The sequence below is a fragment of the Anopheles stephensi genome, chromosome 2 (assembly GCF_013141755.1).
Source record: "Anopheles stephensi strain Indian chromosome 2, UCI_ANSTEP_V1.0, whole genome shotgun sequence".
Taxonomy (NCBI): domain Eukaryota; kingdom Metazoa; phylum Arthropoda; class Insecta; order Diptera; family Culicidae; genus Anopheles; species Anopheles stephensi.
In genome coordinates, this window is record NC_050202.1 from 21,165,327 (window position 1) to 21,188,579 (window position 23,253).

Below are 23,253 nucleotides of genomic sequence, written 5' to 3' on the forward strand. Positions count from 1 at the left end.
TGTTTTCTTCCAAAAATGGGAAGATAAATTTGTTCTGTACCACGGTGTACGGGAGAAGCATTAAAGCCACTGGTATCCCGCTGCGAGCAAGCTACAAAAACTTCGCCAACTTCGACCGCGCTCGTCCAACACTTTCTTCCCCCGTTTGCAAACTACCCACCGAGCGATGTGTAATGAAAATCGTACCAAAAATTTAAATCTTAACCAACCAGACTTGTTTACTCTCTCTCTCTTTTTACTCTGGATGTTGGAATCGTGGTACAGAATGGTTTCCAGCAAAAAAAATGTTTCCTGCAACAACTATCGAGCAGTGTATCGGATGTTTACGAGATAAAAATAATTAAAACAAGGTCCACGGACAAAGGGGAGGGGGGGGGGGGAACTCAGAATGTGGAAGAACCGAGCATCAGTAGATGGTGGTATGGATAGTATAATTTCGGAATGCACAAATTCCTGCCACCAACCGTCCGTTGGCGCGTTGGAGTTCGAGCGTGTAGGCAAACAAGCGCCGAACAACTCTCGGCTGCTACGAATCACCTTTGAGACCTACGTAGAATGTATGAAGCTCCAAAGTACTTCACTTTGGAAAGGGGAAGGGGGAGAGAAATCATTGGAAGCGAGGGAAAGAATTATGATGATGGCACTGTGCGGGGTAGGTAAATGGATGACAAATTTGTTTACCAATCATCTTCGCTGCTCATTACTGTTGCTTGATGAGCTTAATTATGACGCGTGCTACCTTGACAGCGGGTCATTCGCTAAAGGCTAATAGAAATGTCAGAGAGAAGTTGACACAGTTGGGGACGCGTTTGGAGTAGAGTAGCTTTAACCTTGGCCCAATCCAAAGAATATTAACTAACTTCTTGGCCTCCAGACTTCTTGGTTGGGAGTTCTTAGCTTACAAGTACTTGATTGATGTAAATGTAAAGTTCGATTCTATGTTCTATAAAATAATTAATACCCAACACAATATCCCTTATGAGTTATGAAGATTTCTTCTTCTTCTTCCTTGGCACTACAACCTGGAGAGGTCACGGCCAGCCATTTCTGGCTTTCTGTGACTTGATTTTATCCGTAGTATACTAGTCGTAGTAAACGTACGGGGAGGCGGTCTGGATAGGATTTGAACCCCTGTTCTGCCCCGTGTGAAGACCGGTGCCGTTATCGCCTTGGACCTTCCCAAGGTGAGTTAATTAATACAGATGTTAAATTGAGCTTTAAATGATTCTTGACTAATAAGTTTACATAAAATACTAAAAAATTCTGTTGAAGAGACAATTATGGCTTCTCAAGTCAGCAAGATGTCGAAATATAGGTTGACCATAACCAGAATGTTTCGCAAATTGCATATGTGATCTCTTGTTGGAACTTTTATATTCAGCACTTTACACTTGTATTAAGACATTTGAATACGGTTGAATAATAGCCAAAGATTGTGAGGATTCCTTTAATAATTTGAACGAGATTTGAATTTAAAATTGTCATGTTGTGCTGTTTCAACAGGCGGTGGGAGCAGTTAAATATTATGTTCTGTGAGCTGTCGAGTCCCACATGCTATAAGAATCGGGCTAGAAACATCAATTAATAGGTTTAAAACGATTTTAGAACAACAAAACGGTGAGAATCTGTGAGAAAAGAGCCATATCTGTGATCTATTTCAAGTGATTTTGCTTCTAGCGATGGTCAAGAACCAAATCCCTTTTTAGAATATTGCCTTCTATTCGCGCTTCGAAAACTGGCCCATTTACCTACAAATTGAAAATCAACAAGCGGGGACCATTTTAATATTAAAAGCAAACACCTAAATCTGCTAGTTGACATACGATCGGCCGGATTTAGATTCCGGTGCATGCCGATCGTTGTCAATGACGTCAATCTGAGACAAGCGATACCTACGACGAGCAGCGACTCCGTTGGCGGTGTGTCTCTTCGCCGTGCGTTATCTGGTCAAGATAAAGCGAGCTTTAGTTTTGCGTACGCCCGAAAACCAAATCGATTGTATGCAAAGAAGGCAGAGGGTTTTGGTGGAATAATTTAGAATTTTTATCCAAAACCGGGCAAAACAAAAACCACAGCCCTCTTCAGAAGCCGGATGAAGGAATTGGCGGTGGAGCTTCTTACGTCACATCGTTGTGGTCCAACCAGCGTTGAGCCGATGGGGGCACGAATGCCGAACGAAACCGGTTCCCTACGCAACCAGCACCGCGTGGACAGATCAGCAAGCTCTTATTGTCATACATTTCTCAGCCGCGTCCTTGAGGGAAGAAGTTCAGGTTCTTCGTTTCGTTAAAATTGTTGATGCTATCAACGGTTTCGTGGGTTTGCTGTGCTAGGAAGCTCCCATCAAACAACTTGTGTGACCGTAATGATGATCAGACCTAGGTGCGCTCGGCGACACGCTTGTGGAGTTGAGTAGGGTGCGCACCCGACACGTCAAAATCACGTCATCTGACCGGCCGCTTCATGTTTCAGCGCTCGGTCGCGACGAACGGCGACGTTTCGGTTCCGATTGAACCGTGCACCACAATCGATCATTGGTCGGGCAGGAGGCTCAACCTGTTCGTAACGGAGTGCATCACACGCATGTTGTGATGCGAAAGCGCATCCAAATTATGGCAAATTATTTTAGATTATAATGCTAATTGCACTCGGAACCATCACGGTGGCCCTGGTGGTGCTAATCGAGTTGCGAGCGTGATGGGTATGGGACCTTTTCCTTTGCCAAGCGCCTTGATGGCAAGCAGCCGAAGGTACGCTAGATTTATATGTGTATAAATCATCACCATAATGACACCTGCAGCAATAACGCCACACCACCGACTGTTGAGTTAGGTCAATGATGATGCGCTCACATTATGTGTGTGACGGGTGTTGATGCGATGGGAAGATGATGATTCCCTAACGACCGGAACCTGTCCTCCCTGACGCGCCACCTTCGGAATGGTGTATCAATTGTGTGCCGATTAGTCTTAACCAGCGCTCAGGTAGCGAACGGCATGCATGTGCCACCCGTTGACAGTGGAAGTGGATTATATTTAATTATAACATTTTTCATAATCATTTACTATAATTTAATTACATGCAAATACCTATCATTACGCATGTAAATTGTGGGACATGTTGAGATGCACCGTTTGCCCAGGAACTTCCCATCGTCTCGCTGGTGGAGCACTCGCGGCAGGGTTGTTGCGATTGTGCTTTACAATGTTGTCGCGGCCAGAGGGCCGGATATATCGATCATCAGCTGAGGTGAAGCTTTTTTCCCCCCGGTTTTAGAAAGATGTTCCTTTGAAGAGTGCAAAGTCTTTAAATTCTTGGCGAAACTTCATCGCTTCAGACGATATGGTGGATGTGTTGACGGTTAGTTCGATTGATGATGCTGGTTGGTTCGAAGGATTTCGTGGCTCACTTGTTGTCAGCGCGTCCAGTGTTCGGGCAGGAATCGTTCCAAATCTGGTGTGATAGTGATGATAAATGTGAAGAATGTTTTCCATCTTGAAGGGCACTCTGTTGCTTTTTCCGAGCAATTTAGGCAATTTGCTGATGTTGGCTGCACTGCTAGGCCTACTTTGGTAGATTAAAAAAAATGTGACATTTGCAACTGAATTTCAAAACAAGCACCCATCTATCCTGGTTGCATCGAAGAGTTGAAGCTGAATTAACGTTGCTACCAATCATTACGCGTTGAAGTTAAGTAGTTAAGAGATTTTTCATGATGAAATAAAGAAATAAACGACTCTCCCTAAAACAAAAACCGTTTCCGAAGCCCACCAATATTTCTGCCTCCACATTTAAACGGTCCGTAATGCATGTGACAATTTCTTTAGTCCCGCAGAGCAGCACCATGTGGTCGATTGATCAAAAAAGGAAACTGCAACAAACGGCGATGTCCAATTCATTCCTGTTAACTAATTTATCCCGTCGCTGTTGGGATCGACGCAAAATGCTTGCGATGAAAACACCCGGAAGGTAAGCCGATAAATTAAAGTACCGATAAACACGGTGCTCGTGTGCTCCCAAAAGGATGTCCCAGAGCGGTTTAGCTGCATTTTGGTGTACGCAGAAAAAAGGTTTCTCGACCGGAACAGGTTTCCCGCCAAGATGACCCATGGGCATCGGTTTCTTAAGAAGACTAACGAGAGAATCCGGCTCCAGCAACTGAGGGGTGATTTACTCTTAATTGCTTTACCCCATCTTATGGTATGTATTAATCGAAACCGGGCCAGTACAGACGCCTTACCGGCGAGAACATCGAATATCGCACGGAGCGCGGATTGCGTGTGGTGGATATAAGACAACGCCGTGTACGCTGGGTATCGGTGTACCGGTTAGGGAGGAAATTTATGGACACACGGCATTAATTTCGATGCCGTTGCGGTTTGGGCGTAGCTGCATTGCCCACCATCGACCAGAGTATCTCAAGGAGCAAATCTCAAAACCGTGTGCATGTGCATTGCGTGCGTGCGTACCGCAAGCGTAAGTTTCGCTCAGGGCATAAACTGAGTCGAACAATGAAGCAATTTTACCGAGCACAATATTTACCTTATCCTTATCGGCCTCGTTTATGAAACGTATGATTTTATTAAACGAATCCTGCTTGCTACGAACCGTCCGGAGCGTGGCATGGTTAAGATGGAGGAGTTGGTTTGCTTTGCTGGAGCGTAGTTCCGATAGTGGAGATAAAATGGGCAAGAAAGGTTCATCAATAACTCGGTCAATATGGTCGAGATGTTTACACAGCGTGTTAATATAGTTCCTTTGGCGAAATGATGATCGATGGTCCAGGCAGGCAGGGCTTGCAAATAAATAGTAATCTGATTACTTACGGCTTCATTGTGAGCTGTAGTGTGGAGTGTACATAGGGTTCTTAACCATTTAAGTAGACATTTGTTTAATAAGAAACTGGTTATATTAGGAGATAAATTAATCGTTTAGTGCCGTGTTATGAGTTCTCTAATGAATCTTTGATCTCAATGTTTTATGTGACTCTAATCTGGATCTTTGCAGCAAGAATTGCTGATTCTTAGACTTAAACTAATCTGTTTGCAATAATGAATTATTTGAAATCAGGAGAACTTCTATGCAGTTTTGAAGAGGATGCATATTTCAGTTCTAAATGGACAAAGAGACACACCCATTGCATCAGAAACTGACGAGGATACAAAGGCTTTATCGACTGGGTGTTTTGTCCGCTTAACTTACTTACTTGGTACTACAGCCTCAAAAAGGTTACTGTTACTCTGTTCTTGATTTTACTGGTAGCTGGAAAGTCAGTCTTGTGTACTATGTGGGTGTTCTGGACTGGATCTGATCTCCATTCCTGATGTTTGTAGAAAGACGACGCATAGTTGAAAGGCCACCGGACCTCCTTGAAGAAGCAATTTATCATACAAAATTTACTCTCCTGAAAAGAAGTCGTCCATGTGACAATCACTCAGAATGAGTGCCACACGCTGTTGACCAACATTTTTACGAGGATTGGTGTATCATCGTTCGAAGAGATCCACAGCTAACTTCAGAAGCGCTCATAAGCTTTTCTTTGTAAAACCCATAGGCGGATTTTGACTCTTAGAGGTTCGAAGTGGAATGGAATATGGTTCACGGAAAGGAATTCTGAATCACAAATATTCTGCTTCTTGGAAGCGAGGTCTTTGTGCGTTCGGGAACCCTATTAGGCATTTATGCCGCGTAGCGTTGAACCCTTCTCACGGCAAACCTTCATGGGAGGATTTTATCGGATATTTCTGCAGCCAAAAAGAAGTACCAATCGATTGTGAAAGATAAGAAACATTACTAATCTGTTTTTCTAATGTAATATTCAGCAAGAGTTATTAGCCCTAGCTATAAGCTTTTGGCGGTAAAAATGGCATCTGGTCTTCGTACGGATGGACCGAATCTCAAAACCCATCCGGACCATCGCCGCTTAGTGAGGAGTGACTATCCTTCTACATGGCATCATTAAGTCTAGTAAGCCAGAAATGGCAGTCATGACTTAAGAGGTAGGCGACGGCACGATGTAACAGCCCTGCCGGTCTTCATACGGCAGGACCGGGGCTCAAATCTCATCTCGGCCGTTTCCCCATAGTGAGGATTGACTATCCAACGATATGGTATCAACAAGTCTAAATGAGCCAGAAATGATAGGCATGAGATAAGAGGTCGTTAAGCCAAGAAATAAGCAGAAGAAAATGAAGAAGAAGAGACTTCAGAGGTCGTTAAGCCAAGAAGAGAGAAAGAGAGAGGGAGAGAGAGAGAGAAAGAGAGAGACCTATTATATAAATTGTAGTAGACCGCATGTTGGCTTGGAATGGAACTGATCTTGGTTTCTTAACATATTTTCTTTAGAGTATAGAAAATGATGAGTACATGTTCTGGAAGGCCTCAAGTACCGATAGATAAGTACCTGTATCTGTGAAGCTTTAAACAATATCCTGACCGATTTCAAGCCTTGATGCCTTGAGAGATCACCAAGTTACAACCATAGATAGCAGGACAAATTTTCCAAATACATGTTGTCTAAACAATTTCAATTTCATATAAATTCTACAAAAATAAATCATAAGCTTGACACTTGCTTCAAGCTCTCGATAGCTGTTCACTAAAGGCAGCATTCGGTAGGTTACGATTATGTCGCAATTATGCTCCAAGATAGAATGCCAGCGCGTCTTCTCGCTCGCACGACAAAGTGGTCCGATCGTCTCGATAAATCGGTTAGATGGAATGCCGTTCGAAAGCGAAGCCGTGAAACGAGGTGACATCGTGAGCTAATGGGTGAAACTCGGAAAAATCCAACCCCTCGAGGTACGGAGCGACGGGCCAGTGAAGCCGCCCCACCACACTCCGGTGGGCTATAGTTTAAATTCAATTAACATTTTTCCACGCACAAATGAACCCGGCGTGCAAAAGGAAAACCGAGGGCGCTGTCGCCAAAAAGAATGCTGTGTCAGCCAGCTAGAACCGAGTGTGGAGCTAGGCGTAAGGCGAATGTTGCTGGTGATGTGAAATAATTTAAATTGCACAATTGCCGTGCACCGTGAAACTGGAGCAACATTACCCTGCACGAACGCATTTGGGGTGGAGATTTTCCCTTTTTTGGAAAGGGAAGGAAACCCCCCCCCCCAGCTACTCCACCATGATTTGGTGGAGTGAGTGCTGCGTCGGAGCAAGGTGCAGCAGATTATAATGATCGTGGTGAAGGGGCTAGAACCAATCAAAATGCTTGCACACCGGTGCGTTGTACCGCCCGGTTGCACCTTGCACCAATACCGTGCGTGGTTTTCGTGTGTGTCGCTTACGATCGCGATTGCGTGGTCGAGTTTCGGTATCGTTTAAGGGTGTGATGCTTTGGTGTGTACAGATGTCGATGCGGTGTGTTGCATCATGTCACGTAGTGTGAAACTTTAATGGTCCAATGTTGGCGCCCCCCCTCCCCAGCTGAGACAAGTTTGTCTGTGTGACTTTGAAGGGAAAGACGACTTGAAAAAAGCTGGGTTGCAACTTGAATTAAAGTTCTTAAAATCTTAGCCATTATAACTGCTTTAAAGGATCTTCTTCTTCTTCTTCTTCTTCCTTGGCACTACATCCTCGAGAGGTCTCGGCCTGCCATTTCTGGCGTTCTATGACTAGATTTTAGCCATAGCAAAGTAGTGAGCCTTACCGTACGGGGACGCGGTCTGGATCGGATTTGAACCCCGGCTTTGCCGTGTGAAGACCGGTACCGCTGTCGCCTCAGCCACCGGACCGCCCCAACTTTAAAGGGTCAGTGGACGGTTAAGAATAAAATTGACAAGATGGTAGATTTGCTTAAACGCAGTAAAGTCTTTATAAGGTAGAGTGCAATAATAAAAGTACAATATTTTGTAAGTAGGTGTTATTAATTATCAGGTGTTATTAGTATTATTAATAATTACTAATTAATTATTAATTAATTAGTGTAATTATCTCTAATTATTTTAAATTTGTATCTATTTGTATAAAATATTTTCTTCATTTGTAGAAAAATAATGACACTACAACTTCGAGAGATCTCGGCATGCCTCTTCTGGTTTTTCTTGAGTTGTATATATCCCGTAGCTGGATAGTCAGGCCTGCGTACTTGAGTGACGATCTGAATGAGATTTGATCCTCGGCCCTGACGTGTGAAGACCAGCGCCACAATAATCTTTACCGTCGGACCACCCGATATGAGTTAAGAACAAAAGTAAGATAAAATGTAGAATAAATAGAGAGAGAGAGAGAAGTATACTGATATACCTAAATGTAACATAAATCAATCAATTAATTAACAAATTAGAAACATTGAAAATCAAACCAAAAGAATCAAAATATAATTTTTTTTTTAAATATTTTATACACTCCAGGGACATAAAGACATTCGCATCGGACCTTTACCTACCAGAATCTTATGATCATAAATAAAATATCTTTAAGTTAAGTTTAAAATGCAATAGTCCTATTCGCCTTCCTTGGCTTTACAACCTCGAGAGCTCCATTTTACCCTCACTTTGACTAGACACATTTAGAAGAATATAATGCCGTAGCAACAGTCACGGAACAAGCAGCTTGGAGCACCTAGGTGCAATGAAAGCTGAAGGCCATCAGATCGATTCTGATGTAATCTGGTTCCTTATACCATCTGGTTCCTTATCCCATTAAACAACGATATTCCTATACGATATATTATGTCTTTCTAATAGGCAACTGACGGGGCCGTTCGTGATCGCTTTAACCAGCATCAATATTATGATTTTTGGAATAATGCGCTCTGTAGAAAAAATTGAACACGTTAAGTTGCTATAAATCGTGTACTTAAAGACAGCGCCATCTTTTGGATTCACTTTGTACTAACAATCGAAAACTTGCTCTCAAAAATGATTCTAGCATGGTACCCCGTAGTAAGGAAGGGCTGTACGGCTTCGTGATACCTATAAGCAAGCTATTACATCGGCTCGACCTCTGACTCTTGGTTTGAGGGCATTAGGCCACAACAAAAATCACGGTTCTGCACTTAAATGTAACCTCCAAAGATATTCACGTCCTGAAAAATTTTCACAGTTACTCAATCACACTTTTTTCTTCCCAATCTAAAAAAAAACAGCAATGCCGACAATTCTTTAGCTCGGTCCGGCGGTGCATTGTTCGGTCCACCCATAAATCAGGACGTTTCGGTGTTGCATTCCCATAATTACCCTTTCCGCTGATTATCGTGCCCTTTGCCCTTCGACGCAAACTAATCGACACACCGTCGTGTGCACCGTTGATCTTCATTAGCAGCCCGCTGCAGATGGAAAATAGAAGGATACACGCTGACCGGCAAAATCGGTAATGATCGGTCGGTCGGGAAGGCGGCAGGCAGAATGTTACCGGATGTTACCGTCCATTACCGAGACTACTGCGACTGCAACGATAATGTGAGAAACGTGAGATCGTGCACGTCCAAGCAGCGCTGGGTGCATACGAACGAACAGCGTACGGTTGGCCGGCCGATCAATGCTGATAATTGTTACAAATGAATGGAGTTCGGTTTGGCGTTGTGCTGGAGCGAGATTGCACGAGAACCGATCCGCTAGCTACTTAAAGGGCAATGTGGTAATGCATCGCTTTAATTGTGGTTTCGAACTACGTTTCGAGCGCAAATCTGATCGGCATCAAGTGAAGCATCTGTCAAAAATGTCATCACTCTCCTGAGTGCATCTTCAATTATGACACCTTGCGGATGCCGATGTGTTTCCCGGTGGCAACTTGATGCAAGAACGTAACAGACATCCCAACACCAACCTGTGCATATTTATTCAAATTACAGCGCGCTGTCAGCATGCCTTGCCGTGCCTCCTCCAGGAATTCGCTCACCGTGCCGGCTAGTAAACGGAACTGTTTACTTTGGTTCAAGGTCTCCGGTAGTATCGATCGAGACCCGTAGCGGCCCGATGCGTGTGAGACCAATGCTAACTGAGGAGACGTGAGCAGTGAGCAAAACGGTGTGTGTGTCACATGCATTGTATAGTTGCAAGGTGACAGAATGCACCTTCTTGAGCAGCAATTGCAGTACCACACGTGTGTCTGTGTGTTCAAGGGAGCGACCTTTAGTGGAGAGGCAACAGTTATTAAATTATGATTGCACGTGCTTGCATATCTTACACAGTGACAGGCGTACCGTTTCTTTGCCTCAATATAGACGAAAAAAACTCCTTCCGAATATGGCAAAAACATTCTCCAAAAAGAGCATCAAACACTCGCTCTTGTCAGACAGCTTAATCTCGAACGCAACACGGAAAACGGGAACCTCCAATCATAATGAACGGTGGAACTAATCGTGCCACCGTATTCACATGCAGCGTGTTTTGCGCTTCTGGGCCTCTCCTGAGTCTCTTGCCACAACGCCGTCCGAATGATTGAGTGACAGTTTTACGACTGTGAGGCACGGTTTCGAATTGTTGCATCGTCCCGTTCGTTTGATGTTCGGCGTGCGCAAATTCGATACCAGGCTGAAAAATGGATTGGAACTAAATGCATTACACTTGCCGGCGATTGGAGATGCCGGTTTTGCTCCTAGCTACAGTTGTCATACAAACCGCGAAATGACAGATAGCCTTCAAGTCGTTGTGGCTGCTGCTCGACTTGGAGCTTGAAGCACGCTGACCGCAGATGTGTAATAGGATGCAGCGTTAAGGAAGATTAGCGTGTGAGGAATGTTGGAGATGTTCTTCTCTTGTTCGGGTGCATAATCGAGAGACGGAGTATCCAACAGAGTCTTCAACAGAGGAACCTGATGTGGTTAATTTTAGGAGAGACGTTCTTTTAAATTTAAACAATACTGAATAGAGTGTGTTCATTGAACAATTGTGTCCCATTAAATACAAATTAACCCATAGCAACAGGTTTTCTACCATACTGCTTGCAGTTGAGTCGAATCCGATCTAGAAAAGACTGCCAAAGCGGTTAGGGACGTACAATACGCAAGCCTTACTCATAGTTTAAGTACTCTCATACGGGGCTAGGGTATTGATATGGTGAAAAACTAAGAAAAGATCTTTACAGCGGTTTGAAAAGAGAGATGGCAATGTATGTTTAATGATCTCTTCTAGCTTGGCATACTGATTCTCCATTTATCCGTAGCAGAAATGGTGATCCAAGGTCTCGTACTTTGCTGACTGTTTTTATATTTTCTAACAATGGTGGACAATGCTGGGGATCTTCAGCATGGTTTCTAGATGATCAGTCTCTGAAAATAAGGTTTGCCACATCAGAGGACATTTTCTATTCTCTAACAAAAGATATCCATCTGAGCTCATCCATCACAGATCTTAGTTATCGTGAGTATCTGTAGGCTAATTTATATAGAGGTAGATGTCTATGTGAGCTCAGAGTGCGGTTCATGTGCTAGAAGTTTTGCAGTAGACATCAGGTCTTGCTGATCAGAATACATCGGGTATGATCATGGGCGCAAGTAGGCGATAAGTCTCTGGAGAATAGGCAAACGATCTTCATCGATTGGTGCACGTTCGATGAAGATAATGATAGTTCCAGTATGTCCCAAGGAGGCATCCTGAAATAAGCAACTGTGTTTGCATTGTGATCATTTTTAAAGAAAGAAGTCATTCTTTCCTAGGACGAAATATTATGAGTCGTAGTTGATATGAATATCTTAAGGCTTAGGTGAAGGACAATGGAGGAATCGCTATAATGACGAGTTGCACAACCTATACAGTGATCTCACCATTCTTGCTGGTTTCTCAACAGCCTCCGGTCGAGTGACAGTGGCGATAACGGCGCCGGTATTCACACGACCGGACTGGGGATCAAAACTCATCCAGACCGCCTACCCGAACGCAGGGCTGACTACTTTACTACGGGTAAAATTAAGTCACAGAAAGCCAGAAATGGCCGGTCCGAGAGCTCTCGAGGTTGTCAGTGCTAAGGAAAAGAAGAGCCTCCGGTGGGCTGATCATGGCATGAGGATCAGGCCCGTAAAGTCGTGTTAGGCCTTCCACACATAGACAAATGAGGCTTGGTGCGGCCAACGTGAGATGGAGTGATGGTGCTGATGCGTCCGTCAGAAAGGCCGGGATATTGGATTAAGATACAGGTGACGGCGCTAGACCAAGAGTGGTATCGAGGTAAGGTAGTTGATTTAGAATAGTTCTTTTAAACAGTAGCTATATCCCTAAACTGTTTCAATGCTGTGGTGATCAGTGTAATCAGTGCCTGAAGATCAACACTTAATGAACTGGAGTTACCAGAATTTGGAAGAGTCCAGAATTTGACCAATACGATCATTCAAGCAGCAGGGGATAGGGCATCAGCAAGTAGAATAATGGGCTGGTTTGAGGTTCCTCTCACACTTAAGATCCAATCCAACGGCAGCACAGCAAGCCTGACAAAATAAAAGAAGGCGAACTAGGTGCTAGCAATGAACCTCGGTAATCAACCACCTTCTTCAACAGCCAGAGAGTCTCTTAATTGCGATCAAGTTCCGTTACATATCCCCAGGATACACATGAATGCTGAAGCGCCATTCAAAGTAGCTTCAATCTCAGACTTTTCCTTAAATTTATAAATTACCACACTCTCTTTTGATTTAATTGGCGAAAAATGTCTTGAAGGTTTCAATGTGTCACTTTTAAGATAAAATCCTTGCAAGCCAGGTACGCCAATCTTCCACCGACACGCAATGCTGTATGCACGCCTACTGCGACGGCGATGAACAATTTTGCGCCTCAATCCCTGCCATTGCCACCGTGTGCCCTGAAGCAGTGATTATGTGATTGAAAAATAACAAGCCACACGCAAAAGCTGTGTATAAATCCCTGGCGGAGCATTGTGCCAAACATCTTTCCCTTCTTTCCCTCGTTAATTGTCAATAATAACGGGTGCTCGTCTTGGTCGCCAATGGTGAATGGCTTAAGCGCTTCCGATCGCCGCAATTGATAAGAAGGTTTGGGGGGTTTTTTTTTTTTGGATGGAGAATTGCTTCGGGCCGTCTGTCAAGCCGTGGCCTGTTCGACACACTCTGACTTAAACGGGCATAAATTAAAGTTGTGAAGCTGTGATTGGAAGTGACGGGTAATGAGATGGGTTCGATTGCGCATGTGGGTACTCGACGTGATACTCGACGAAGTGCAGTGAGACGTGCAATTCAATTACTCTGCAGTCGAAAAGGGAGGAGATTATTAATGAACGGACCAGCCAGACGGTGAGTGGCGGCCAACAAAAAAAAAAGCACCCCAGAGAGGACATGAAGATCTCTTGATAAATTCTTCTAAACAACCAAGCCCGATCGCTTGTTGAGCTGCTAATGAAGCTGACCGAGTAGGTTTGCTGCAACTGCTGCTTCCACACAGCTGTGTTTATATTTCCTCACCGGCACATTCCAGCACTTAATAGCTCCGAGTTCTCCTCCAGCCCGATGTTTACGCCCGCGAACATAATATTTGCCCACGCGAAACGCATTTAGGATCAATTTACAGTCGGACGGTGCTTCAGAAAGTTGTACTCGGCGGTACGCAATCCCCTGATGCGCGGTTCGGTGATGAGTTGGAGGTTATGTTTTGGGCCAATCGTTTCCTGGTGCAATAAACTAAAATCTCAACACAAAAAAGTAAGTGTCATATTTCATTGAACTTTAGTGCCGAGGAAAGACGCTTGGCCGTTAAAAAACGAAATTACCCCCAATGAGTTTTTGATGCAATCGTCAACCGTTTAAGCATCGTTTTAGTTTATTTCCTTTTCTCCATAAGCAGCACGCTCCAAAAAAAAATCGAACAGAATCATGAAGTTAACTCGCCGAGGCTTCATTATGTCGCCGGGAGAAAGGAAAATCCAGCGCTCAAACCCCACGACGCCCCTGACTTTCTTTTGGTGGGATAAAAGTATGATAAAAGTAAATAATCCTCCTGTAATCCTGCACCAATCCCGAAAGTTATGTGTGTGTGTCGTTATCGACCGCTGCACATCGGTTTTGGTGCATCGGATGCACTTCTTTTTCAGTTTTTCCTTTTCGTTTCGCCACCTTTTTTCCCCCACTCGGCAACATTTGCAAAACGTCTCGAGATTATCCTGCCTCTGCTCAGGCACCGATCAGAATAAATCACTATCTGATGATGCTGTCACTCAAATGCTTTTTTCCCCGCTTTGTTAACCTTCTTGGAAGCGTGCAGTCGGAAGTTCTTCGAGAGTACTATCGCTGGAATCGATCGTTACCGGACCGTTTGGAGTTGATTTCGGAAAGGCAGCTGCAAGCTCTGTCGAGTTTTTAGACAAAATTTCTGTTTATTTTTCGATAAAAACGAAAAGATGTAAAGAATTGTTGAGAAAATTTTTATTAAAAAGACATGTGCATCATGCTGTGTTAAATATTAAGAGCAGTGCATTATAAACAAAATAAATAAATTGATGTTAATTGATAAATTGTCATGGGTACGACACTCTTTTACCAATTGTGATAGGATGGCCCTCTCTCTATCTCTTCTTGGCTTAACAACCTCTTACGATTATACCTGCTGTTTCTGGCTTCCAGGACTCAATGATATCTCGTAGGTAGTTGGAGAAGTCAGTCCTCACTAGGGGGATAGGACTTGAACTCCGGTCCTGCCGTATGAAGATGGGCACCGTTATCACCTCCAACACTGGGCCGTCCGGGTCATAGGATGGCTACACAAGCACTTAATGCTCAAGTCGGCTGCCATTTTTTAGTTCAGAAAATGTTGAGATATCTCAAAAGAACAGCACATGGTTTTAAATGATTACAGAGTAAGACTTTAAAATTGTTTTTTATTCTGCATGAAATAATAAAAAAAGGAAAAATTCATTTATAAGAATAAAAAGCATTTGAAGATCAAATTTTCAGATGCTCACGGGTCACAGCAAGTACAGTAAATTATGATACAAGAAAAAGGTTATACAATCCTTAAACTTAACTATACGAACACCTGTTTTTTACGAATCAAAACGAAGAACTAGAAGAGCTAGCTAAACATGATGTTCTAGTAAGTTGGAGAGAATTTCAAAAACACACATTTTGAAGAAAAAATTTAATATTACACACACTTAAACAATGTTTTTGGCATCTGCAAAATTGCTCAATATAGCATAACTATACGAACACTTATGGAAAATAATTTTAAAAATCGTTCAAAATTTTTAAGTCATTTTTAGTAAGCTTTTAAACAATATGACACGCATGAGCTTTTCCATAAATTGATAGTTAAAGCGAAAAATTCTAAAATATCGGACATGCATTGCTTTACATGGGTACAGAAAATCGAAAAATGATCTTAAAAAAAATATCCTTGCCAACCAGCGTTGAATCGACTGCCGAATCGATCGAATCCTAGAATAGCTCCGATTGACAGTGCACCAAAGGCAAGGGCGCACTGTCGAACTTTTTCGTGTCGTCTGAGAATATGCTTAACTTATCCTGACGCTAGAATCACAACTTCATCACTTCACGATTAATCACGCGATAGTTTTTGCTGCCACTGTTGAGGCACGATGAAGAGAAACTAAAGTGGGACACCTGAGGGATAAGTTGGGATGGGTATTCGCAAGTCTACTTCTAGCGGGAAGAACTATACACTTGGAGACGCGAGTCTGTGGTCGGGAATCTCCACTCACCGGTGGAGTAATAGTTGCAATAAAGCGCGATTAATGTACTCAGCACAGTGATGAAGTGGAATGAAGACAGGCACACACGCGCGCGCACGCCGTAATCAAATAGATATAAATAATTTAGTACGACAATAACGACGACGACGGTGATGATGATGTTTGATTAACTAACAGTCACTTACCGGTGTGATAATATGGCTGAGAGATGATGTTGATTTTCCTGTCGCACTTTAATGTTGTTTAAATACTGCTCTATCTCGCTCTCCTCCTCTCGCACTGGTAATTCACGCCAGCCACACTTCTATTCACTTTTGGGTAAATAACATAAACCAGACATGAACCAGACGGTGAACGCAGCCACTTTTGAATTCACTTCGACGTACGCGCCCTTAAATTTGGGCTGTATGATTTACTAACTTTCTCGATACTGATACATTTAATCACATTGCAGCGAAGATTTTGCGTCACCATGCCAACACACCTAAAATGGTGATCCTTCCGCCGTGCGGTAGCGACCACCCCACAGCACACTTTGCTATTTTTGATACATCACTAAACACCACCATAGCTCACTATCACGCCGTTTCGGTGGTAAAATGACGCACGCACAATGTTGCCCTGTAAATTTGCATCGATGTGGGTTACACTTTAACCTTCGAAAAACCCTATGACCACTGGCACTGCCGATAGCACCGTGAAGTGATGCGGGTGGTTAGCGTAACGTGCAGAACACGGTATGACGCTACCAGGCTTATCACTCGCCCTTGTTTTGCTATATTCAAACACGCACACACCTGTTGCAATCACGGGGCACGTTGCTAGGGCGCGAAACCAACCAGAACCACCATCGAAGAACACCGAGCGCCACACCGATATATCGGACCGGTGGTCGGACCAAGCGAAGAAACGATCTCCACCCTTTCGGTGGGATGGGGGGTGAAGGGGGTTGAAGCGAAGCAGATCTTCGAAACCGTTGCGAACGCGGCGCGCGTCTTATCGGCACGCGTGTTGAACCGAAACAAAGCGCAAAACAGAAAAAACCCGCCCTCGGTGTCGGTGCGATCGCGCCCCTGCTTAGCACTATGGGCTGATGCGTGATGATGGGGTTGAAAAATGGAGAAAGAAATGTTGGTTTGTTGTGTTGTTGGTACAGATGAGTAAAATTGTGCAATTTTAAGCTTTGATTAAACAACTTCAAAGGATTTGAAAAAAATTAAAATAATATATATTTTTTTAATATTAAATCATACTCGAGCTAGCAATACGGCCAGGTTCCGCAATTACAATAAAAAAAAACATACTCGAGTCATAACCAATTTTATTAATTTGTAGATTTTATCCATCCATATTGAATTTTAAGGGTATGAATGTTATTAATGGCTTCTTAAAATAGATTGTTATACAGTTAAAAAATCACCATTATTATTAGAAAGTTGTAAAATGATTTACGCAACTCAACAAATTCGAACAACTGGTACTGTTTTTTATCAGTTTCTGTTCAAAAAGTGTTTTTTGTTAGCATGTTAAGCTATCTGAGGTTTTGAGCAGCGTTGAATAAAATTAAAAGCTTTCGATATTAGAAGGTATAAGAGCTGTTGCTAATAGTAGTGGTTTCAGCAAGGATTTGTGTGTGAAGAAGCGGACATTTCGGATGCTTTGGACTTTGAAACACTCACCTCTTTACTCCACAGCTTCTCAACACTTTCTTATAAATTATCTAGCCCAAGTTAGACCGTTTTTGTAAATAATTTTCGACTCAATAATTTAATAACAAAAAAAAAAAAAACAAAAACATAAAATAAACCATATGTGTTTTTGTTGACTAATCGCTTCAAAAGTCGCTCCTAATGTTTTGTAAAAAGCAACCATTTGGGGACTGTTATAAAAAATGTATTTTTCTTCGAGAAAACTTTTAGAGTGAAATTTTTTATAAAATAAAGTTTGATAAAATTAAATAAACTTTAATAAATTAGAAAAAGAAACCTACCCTTCTGGGACGTTATGCAGTCCTATTATTAGTTTAATCTGTTCAGTAACAATAAATTGAGCTCAATACTGCAGCTGAAAAATGTCCACTGAGCAACTATTTGTATTTGTACTCGATTGACAACTTTATAACGTTATCATTACTTGTATCGATCTGTGTAGTGCAAAAGCCCCCTAATTTCTCAATAAATAAATGCACCGTGTACTCAACATAAAAATACAATAACAAAACACAAAAAGCAAAACTATGGTAGATCATATTTCAACATTGAACACTTTATTTGTGATCTTCATATAGATTGACTGAATAGTTAATCAACCTATTGGTAATAATTTTCTGCAACAAAGTAAAGCAAATAACTTACCATCTTTGCATGATGCTGCACCATAGTGCCTTTCGCCATGGGCCTGTGAAAACACTTGTTCGACGAGTTGACACAGATGGGTAAAACCGAAGACAGCACATGCTCAAGCAACTCGGGCACAATAGTAGGCACACAAACGACGACAGCTGTGAACGATGCTCTCCACTCTCCACACCAAACAGTTCAATCACAGTGCTTGCCGCAGTGAGAGAAACGGTGCCATTTACAAGGTATTTAGACAGTTTAAATGGCTTACGATGTGATATTAAAAGGTTCTTTTCAATGCAATACAGTAATTAGGTTACAAAAATCTATACAGGCGAATACATTTTGCGTGTTAAATTCATTCGAACAAGAGAGCGAAACACTGAAAGCGCCTTTGGGTATGCAATCTGCAGTACACCTTCAAATAAAATTGCATGAAAGTTCCAACGCAGGAAAGGGAGAGCGTCTTTAGCGAATAAAAAAACCTTCCTCAGTAATTTTATTTTTAAATTTGAATTGAAATGTTTTTATTTTGAAAATAATTTTAGTACATAAATCAGTTTTACATTCCCATTCTCTCCCACCGCCCCTTCCTTCGCTTCCCTCTGATCTGATCCTCTGTCTGTCCACATTCGTTTCACTCTGTGGTTCGTTCACTGTGGTGCCTTCCCAATCGACCATACTGCTAGCCAATTCATGAACACACACGCACTCTCGGACGCAAATTTGCATAAACCGTTGCAATTTTTTTTCTTCATATGTTCTGTTCAACTTCTCCGTCTTCTCCGTTCCGTTGCGTTGCTTGATTACTCGACTTACTTACTTTACTGCTGTTGTTTGCTACCTTTGTTTTTGTTTTGTCCTTGATTTGTATATTTTGTTTTATTATTCAATAGGTTCAATGTCATGTGTTTTTCTTTTTGGTTAGGTTTGTGTGTGTGAGTGTGTTTGTAGAGTTTCCTAGTTGTGTAAAGTTTGTGTGTGTGAGTGTGTGTTATTACTTTATTTATCAACCTGTCAACCAAACGGGTGACTAACGCTTCATGTTGCTTTGTAAAGTTATTTGTTGCCTCCTTTTACTTCCTTTTCTCTTCTTAGTTTTTGTTGTTTTATTTTTATTGAATTGAGTTTTCTCTTCTGACCCGATTTGTTTGCTTTTATTGTGAGTTCTTTTTTTTCTGAGTGAAAAAGTAGAGTGTTTATTACAAACAAAACTGCAACCTTGGTTGGGTACTGCTTCCGTTTAGTTACTTTTGCATTTTTCAATGTTTTATTTTTATGAAATATGATGAAATACAAAAACAGTGCTTTTGATGGTGTTAGAAAATGGGAAGTATTTCTTAAAAAAATAAAATGTTACAAAACTTCAAAAACGAAAATTGGTGGTTGAACTAGTTTAAAACCAATCTCCTTTCAAAGTATCATTTTTACCAGTTTTTTCCTCTATTATCATTTCCTTTTTTCTTGTTGTGTTTTGCTCTGTTTTATGCCATTTTTTTCTCCTGCTTCTTTGTGTGGGTATTTATCTCCTCTACTTAATCACTTTCCGCACGCACACACCAAAATTGTTTTGCTCCATTCCCGTTTCTCTGTACGAACGAGACTTGATAATATATTTTTCCATAATTGCCTTAAGAGTAAGGTATTACTACACAACTAATACAAGTGTGATTTGTATATAAGTGTGTGAGTGTGTGTTGTGTTTCTTATTTATTTTTTAGTGTGTGTATGTTTTCTTCTTCTAGGGTCTCAACGCCATTCCCTCAACCGGGGGGTTTGTTTGTTTTTTGCTTTAATCTCATTAATAAAAGTGAGTGTTTTGTGTTACTTATTTCACCTCCACTTCACGCCCATTTTCAATAAGTTTACTTCTTTATCAACAACAATTTATTTTTAACATTATTTTATTACCTTTTTTGTAATTAGTTTTCTTCCTTTTTCTTCTTCCACTTCGTCCCACCTCCATCCATCCACCCTTTGTGATTGATCGCTTTGTCATGTACGAGATGTAGGATGCATCGCTACCAGACCTAGTTTCGCTTTCGTCCATAGTTTCAAATATCATTTATTCAGTGTGTTTGTTTGTTTTTTTATTTGTATGTATTATTTAGGTCACGTTGCTACAATACTTTGGAAATTATTCACCTACAGTTTGTTCGCTTTCGATGCGGCTGTACTCCTTCTTTTCTTCCCATTTTTGTCCCGTTTGTCTCATCACTCATTGAACGGTGGTTTTTTGCTTGTTTTTTGCTTGTGTTTTGCTTTCTCTTTACTGGACATTTAACGCAACACTCTTTTGTTTTGTTCTACTTATGTTTTCTTCTTTTCTGTTTGACTTCTACATGTGTGAACGGTTTTTTGGGTTTTCCTTTTTTTTTCTTCCATTAGTTTACCCCGTTTTCCTCGTGTTTGTGTTTTGTTTTTTTTCTTCTTCTGCCATTTCTAACGTGGAGCTGTGTGCAATGGATCCAACCGCACGCCACACCTCCCATCCCCCCTCCTAATACCATATACTTGATCTAGTTACGGTTTTAAAAAAATTTCTTTATAACTATCACAGACAAAGTGATGAATGCACACGTGACCACCACTGGGTATTTTGCTGCTGCCGGTGTTTTGTCTCTTTCGATTTTCTCCTTCGTGTGTTTTTGCTTTGTTTTTTTCTCTTTCGTTCGATGTAAATGGTGGTGTTGTGTTTTTTTTCTCTTCTGTGTGCTTTTAGTTTGTTTTCTCGTCTTCTTATTTCAACACACTCACTAGTCATTCTATCACTTCTCTTTTCGAATGTTTTACTTTTACTTCTCGGCTAGTCCACTTCGTTGTTACATCTCTTTTGAATCTTCTTTCGTGTGTGTTTTGTTATTTTTTCATTTGGACTTTTATCTCTTTTGCTTTTGTTTTTGCAAAAGATTAGGTAATGGAATTTTCACTTTTTGGTTACCCTTTTTGCTATAGCACTATTTCGTTTCATAACTTACACACACACAATCGCGTCAATCGATATTTGGTTTTTAAATATTTGTATATTGTAATTGTATTATTACATAGGGTACGTCGGTTAGACCACTGCTGCTTATAAAGTTTCCTTCCTTATTTTGTCCTTCCTTATAACTGTCTGTGTTTGTGTGCGTGTAAAATTGTGCATTTTGTGTGTGTGTATGCGTGTGAAAGAGTGTGTTGTTTTTTAATAATTATTTAAACCTACATGACACCATGTCAAACGACTAAACCGCTACTACCACCACCACCACCACCACACACACTTCGGAAACTCTGTTTGTGTGTGGTTGAGTGTGTGTAAAGAGTTTGATAATAAACTGCTGTTACTAAAAATCTTACCACATACTTCACCTTGAAGTGCTACTGGGAACGGGGGCTAGCATCCAGCAAAACCGGGCCATCACATCGGTTTTAGCCCCCCCTCCGCCCCCCTCCATTTTCACTTTAGTTTATTGATTAGAATATTGGTTGATTCGGTTGAAATGTCACGTCTCGTGTGCTTCTCACTTTAGAGCACGATTCGAATTGTGTGTGTGTGTGTGTGAGTGTGAGTGTGTGTGTGTGGTGTGTGCTTTTCCTTATTTTTATGTATAAAAAAACGTCGGTGCGAATCTGTGTGTCTGTGTTTCAATTTCACTCTATGGTTTGATTGATGGTTTGGTATGGTTTGAAAAAAAAATTATAAAACTTTTTCCCACAAACCGAAATTATAGAAAATACATGAAAGTGAATGTTTAAAGTGCATTCTGCGCGTAGAAAAGTAAACCTGTACAAAAACATTTACCAAGAAAGAAAAACAAACAAAACAAATATCAGTTTTTGTTACCTTTGTGCTTCGTTCTATCTCGGTAATCGGTACGGAATTATCGGCGTTTAGCTTTTGTTTTATATCTTTGTGTGTGTGTCGGTGTGCGTGTGTGCTTGTTTTAAATATATCACAGTATTTGCTGCTTTATTTGTGTCTGTGTTGAAATCGAATTAAAAGTGATGGAACAATCTTTTGCTGGAAGATAAAAGTTTGGAGAAAAATCCGGTTTAAGGTGAAGAAAAGAGAAGGTAAAACAAATGATAAAGAACTATACGAGAAAAACAAAACTCTAGAGGGGGTTTAGTTTGTTTTTTGATAATTTTTTTTCATATCTTTATTTTGCAACTGTTTTTTGTTGTTGTGTCGTTTCTTTTGCTTTTTTGCTTCGTTTTTGGTTGTTGTTGTTTTACTTGTAGTGATTTCGTTGAGTGAGTGAGAGTAAGTGTGTGATTTTCTTCATTGTTTGTATAATATCTTAACATTTGTTGTCTCCTTTGTGTCTCCTCTATGTGTGTGAACGTGTGAAGGTATTTTTGTTTTTGCTGTGTTTTCAAACTTTATTGTTGAGTGTGTTTGTGTATAAGTTAGAATAATTTTTCCTTACGCGAGTAACAATAGAGTGTTGTCACAAATGTGTACGCCTCCAGCACATCGGGAGGGAATATACTCTTAATTCCACGCTGCTTTACCATTATCGGTGTGTGTGTGTACGTGTGAGTGTGTTGGGTGTGTCTCGTACTGCTCGGCACCTCGTGCGTGCCCTTGCAGGACTAATATTCTTAAAATATATTTATTTATATGTGAGTGTTTGTGTGTGTGTGTGTGTACGTGTGAGTGTGTTGGGTGTGTCTCGTACTGCTCGGCACCTCGTGCGTGCCCTTGCAGGACTAATATTTCAGGTTAGTTTTTCCTTTTCTCTTTCGCTCGCTTTTCGCCCCTATCCGCTGCGCTGTTCTGTTCAACTATTTTCTTACTCTCTTACACGACTCACGATATTGTTAGTTTTGTTTCATGCCTTTAGTTAATTAGTAATAATAATAAAAATGTATCTCCTAGCTATCTAAAAATATTTCATTTCATTTTTTTATCCCCCCGTACGGTTAACCGGTTTCCCGTTTTTCTTTTGCTGCTGCTTTGTTTTTGCATCTTTCGTTTATCTCTTTCTTACTTTTCTTTTTCAAGTTTCAAGATTTCTTTGTCTTGTAGTGATGGGTTAGTGATGTTTTTTTTCTTGCTGCTTTACACCGAAAAGTGCTTCTGGGGACCCTTTTTTAGTTTTTTTTCTTTTCCTTACAGGAAGGGGTATAATTGTCCCCTTTTTTTAAGTGGTGGAATATGAAGGTATGAAAGGTGATAAAATAGGTGAAATAAGAATAGAATTTATAACTTAAAAAAATAAAATATCAAAAATAAAAAGGACTAATAATGTCACGTTTAACTCGAACTTTGTTCCGTACTGTCATCCGTTTCTGGCTCGGCCCGTTCCTGCTTGTTTGATTCTCA

The 23,253-nt window shown here is 41.2% G+C and overlaps 1 protein-coding gene across 8 annotated transcripts in view; it reads right to left on the bottom strand.

Annotated features, from left to right (window-relative positions):
• Nucleotides 1–16,624, bottom strand: part of LOC118503503 (bcl-2-related ovarian killer protein) — a 52,772-nt gene extending 36,148 nt beyond the window's left edge. For 3 of the 8 annotated variants that reach the window (XM_036036840.1, XM_036036845.1, XM_036036844.1), the window contains exon 1: nucleotides 15,789–16,624. The gene's annotated coding sequence lies outside the window, so the exon portion shown is untranslated. Of the gene's footprint in view, nucleotides 1–4,542; nucleotides 4,898–15,788 lie in introns of those variants that run through there. The other 5 variants (XM_036036841.1, XM_036036846.1, XM_036036839.1 and 2 more) reach the window with 4 other exon arrangements.
• Between the last annotated feature and the right edge of the window lie 6,629 nt (nucleotides 16,625–23,253).